At 44.0% G+C, this 4,266-nt stretch overlaps 1 pseudogene across 1 annotated transcript; it reads right to left on the bottom strand.

The window, feature by feature from the left end:
* Positions 1-2,258: 2,258 nt before the first annotated feature.
* On the bottom strand, positions 2,259-3,056 carry LOC104522119 (serine/threonine-protein kinase PAK 5 pseudogene; annotated as a pseudogene). The gene has a single exon (XR_727984.1). The product of XR_727984.1 is annotated as a serine/threonine-protein kinase PAK 5 pseudogene (transcript).
* Positions 3,057-4,266: the final 1,210 nt, after the last annotated feature.

Here is a 4,266-nt window from a genome sequence, read left to right as displayed (position 1 = left end):
CAGGCTGCAACCCCACCAAGTGCTAGGGGGGTTGTTCTGCAGGAATAAGAGAGCAAGTGAGCAGCACGGGAGGGGATCCAAGGGAGAACCAAACCTGAGCCACCAGCTTCCTGTGCACCTGATACAGCCTTCTGCTGTAACACCTCTGAAATCACTGATGATGACACAGGGCAGACATTTGATTTATCTGACATCTATCACCTGCAAATAATACCAAAGTAAGTCTGCTCTTCACATTTACAAGCCAAAATGCACATCTTTACTACATGAATTTTGAAGCCATACATTTGTGCCTGCAGACTTTCTAACTTCTTTTTTTCCCCCCCTTTTAATTATACTTTAAGGCCAATCTCATTTGTAAAATATCTGATTCAAGACCTGATTCTCATTTAGTAAACCCATTTGATGAACCATTATCTTACTAATGCCTCCTTGCAAAGAAGACTCTTCAGCAATCATCCAAGACAAGAAACTGCTATTCACTTCCAGGAGCTGTGGATGGGTTTGGGAATTGAAACTGCTGCATTTAACAGTGAATCATCAAGTTTCAATACACCAAAGCTGTAGGAGTGTTTTTGATGCTCTGAGGAGAAGAACAGCTCCAAATGAATCTTGCACGGAGGCAAGATTTTTTTTTTTTTTTAAATAAAAGTTGTTACTGCATTTTAATGGAGTATTTTTCAAACTGTCTGGAGTGCTTTGAGTCCTGTAAAATATAACTCTGTCTTCAGCCCTACTGAATGCTGTAAAACTGGCAGAAGCAAGCGCAAGAAAGTCTATGAATCACTGGATTTGTCCTTCTCCTTTCTAAACTCTGACACAATGATTGGTTTAAATGAAGGAAATGGCAGATAGCCCATCCCAGGCTTTCCTCACAACTTCCAGAATCTGTACTTTGACACACAATTCAACTACCCAAATGCATCCTTCCCACCACAGCCCAAGCTCAGGAAAGGCAAAGCAAAGAGACTTGGTAAGTTTTCTACTTCCCCTCCAATTTATCCTCAAACTCCAAAGCCCACCTCTGGGCTTTAATGCAATGTGGAATGAAAACACATCACTGTCCCTTTACCACAGGGCACTGGTTATAACTCTGCACCCCAGGATCAGCAAAGCAGCCAAAACCTGAGCAAGCAAGACACAGGTATAGGGCTATCATGGACTTGCAGAGACCTGGACTTCTTCTGGGTCTGCATTTGAACAGGACCATGTTCTCAGCGCACAAAGACAGTATGAAAATGCACCGTTCAGATCATCATTAAACAGCAGAGCAGATCTCCTCACCTAACAAGCTACTTACCTCAGCACATTTGGTTAGTCACAGCAACCCAAGACTGTTTAAATCCTGGAAAAATGAGCTATCATCTCAGTGCCTGATGCTAGGGGAACTCGGTAATGTTCAATGCAATCTACACTGAAGAAATCTCTTGCAGAATATTAGATGTTTAAGCAGGTCACATCGTAACTATGTGACTAGACACGTAAGAAAAGCGTTATTCTCTTAACTGAACAAATAGTTACAGCAAACTATTGCAAGTAGGATAGGACAGCTTGTTTGGGTAATATTCCTCATGTGACTTAGAAAAGGCAGAGCAGGCCACAAATTTGTGCAGAGGAGCTGCTTGTAGATACCACAGATGAAATGCTTTTTTGCACCTTAACCCTTTTTTTTTTCCTACATCTAAAATGTCTTGTGTGAGATAAGCTGCTTTGATTTTACTGCTTAAAAACAAAGCAGAGAGGAGTAGAGCCCTGCTCCCATTAGCAGCAAAGAGTTAATAAACCTTGTAATATAAATATAGTGTAAATAAAATGTAAATATTAAAACACAGAGGTTTCAGCCTTGCACAGTAACGATTTAAATATGCAAGTATCTGATATACAAACCAGATCAGCTTCTCAGGTCCCACTGAGATCTGCACAGATGTATGAACTCAAATTGCCAAAGAACTTGGGGTTATTGGGAATTTCAAGTAGGACACCCAGAACCTGGGCATCTCCAAACCTGCCTTTTAATAAGGATCTTAAACCCCCTGATCCCTGACATCTATTTTCAGACATCTGAGTAAAGCAGGTGGGTTTTCCCAGTCACCCAGAGGCAGCCATGCAGCTCTCATGAACACAACCATCTGCATTCAGCATCTTGTGCCCAAGCATGGCTCCTTGCCTTTAATTTTTTGTATGAGCTTAATTTTTTGCATTCCCATTTTAGAGAGGTAGGTCCCCCGACAGCACTGTCACCAGGGATGCCACGTTACCTTGGGGATGCCTGCGGCGGTTTCAGACAAGCGGGGGTAGGTGTAGGAGCTGTAGGAATGTCCCTGCTGGTGTGCTTTGAAAGCGCTTGCTCCATAGGGCATGGCCGGCTCCTGCAGACCAGAGCCTGACCTGGACCTCTGCCTCATCGCCGGCTGAGGGCTCGCCGGGTCCACGTAGGATGACTTTGGCCTCTTGTCATAGTCGTCCTTGACCAGGCCATGTCCCCACTCACTGTCACTGTACTCCAGCCTCTCCTTGGGGCACTCACTCTGCACCGATGCTCGGGACGGGGTGTAAGGAAAGGGATCTCTATAGTCCAGGGAGGATCCACTGGGGATCCGCTGATACTCCAGCTTTAGGCCACCATATTCCAGCGGTTTAGGCTTTGTCTCCAGGTGTGCATGGTAATCTGGGACGAATCTGGAGAGGTCTGACTGCAAGGGTGTCACTTCTGAATAATAGATGTCCCGGGAAGTTACCTTCATCATGTGTCCATTCTGCTTGGCGGCATAGCTGCCTTTGTAGTACCTGTCTAACTCTTCCCCGTAAAGAGTCTTGTCTCGATATTTTTCCACGACATAGTCTGTTGTAGTGTCTGACTCACTGGAGTACTGGGAATACGTGATATAGCCATTTTCCTCCTGGTGTCTCGGCACATGGTTTGCGTTTCCTTGGTGGTGGGTGGGAGGACTTTCCTTCCTCAGGGAATTGGATCGTGTAACTGAGATATTGTCAAACTCTTCCAGCAGGCCGTTGATTGAAGTATCCTTTCGAGGCTTATTTCCTCTAACAATAGTCTGGGAATAAAAAAGTGCTTTGATTAAATACTAATCTTTGTTTAATATCTGACCAAGAAAACCACCGAAAAAGATCTATGATTAATCCAGAAATACCCATAGCGATGCATCATGTGCTTCAGTCATGTACCTCAGAATAATCCATTACAAGGAAAAAGCATCTCAATAAATACTTACAATAGGACATTTAGAAATGAATAAACCAAGAGAGGTCAAATCTGGTGTACATCATAAGCTAAGATTTGGCATGCAAGCTCCAGACGCCCTTAAAAAGCCCAGTTTAAGAGGTAGGTGTTCAACAGCCAACAGCAGAGATGTTTAAAACCCCTACTTATTTTTATTTGGTATCATTCAGTTGTCTACATCAAGCCAAGTTGGTGGGCAGCAGAGATGTTTAAAACCCCTACTTATTTTGGTATTATTCAGTTGTCTACATCAAGCCAAGCTGGTGGGCTGAATCTGATTTACAGGGTATGGATAAGCTAAATGAAAATTATTCAGCAGTTACTTCTACGTGTTACTTTAACAAACTGTTGGAATGGAAAGTAGCATATAGTTTAGTAGGCACGGCGTTTGGATTTTTTTTTACAAAACATCTTGTTCCTGGGTAGCAGAATTACCACTGGGGATTGCCTCTTAGTTAACGATGCATAAGAGACACTTGGGGAAGAGGGAAGAATATTTAACTACATCTCCTTCTCACAACACACAGCATCCAGCCAACCCCCGTGCACAGCCATGGCTTTGGGGCATCCACATCACACATACCATGTGGTGGTAAGTGGCGGTGGCCCTGTTTGTGTCCTAATATTGCAAAGTCCTCTGTAGATCCCCACACACATGGAGTGTGCAGGAGCCCTGTAGACATGCACTTGCTCCCACTGACTGCCCACAACACCCTGCCCATCCATACTCCTTCCTGTCCAACACACTGCTGCTCCTGGTAGGATGGCAGGTGAGCAGTGCTTGGTTACAGCTCTCCTTCAAGAAAGATTGACTATTTTTAGCTAGTACCATCTGAAGACTGGAACACGTGGTTGCATCCATTTTTCAGCAGCTGACTCCCAGCAAGCGCTGCTTCACATTTATAAACACCCCAGAAAAACAAGATGCACAGATTAAGGGTCAGGGCCATAAATCAGTGCAGCTCTACTGAAAACACATTTGCTTTGCTGATTCACTTTGTCTAAATATCTACGGCTGTGTCTTA

Source organism: Antrostomus carolinensis, unplaced genomic scaffold (genome assembly GCF_000700745.2).
Source record: "Antrostomus carolinensis isolate BGI_N321 unplaced genomic scaffold, ASM70074v2 scaffold54993, whole genome shotgun sequence".
In the NCBI taxonomy this organism is placed as follows: domain Eukaryota; kingdom Metazoa; phylum Chordata; class Aves; order Caprimulgiformes; family Caprimulgidae; genus Antrostomus; species Antrostomus carolinensis.
This window is presented reverse-complemented; position numbering and strand designations above follow the sequence as displayed.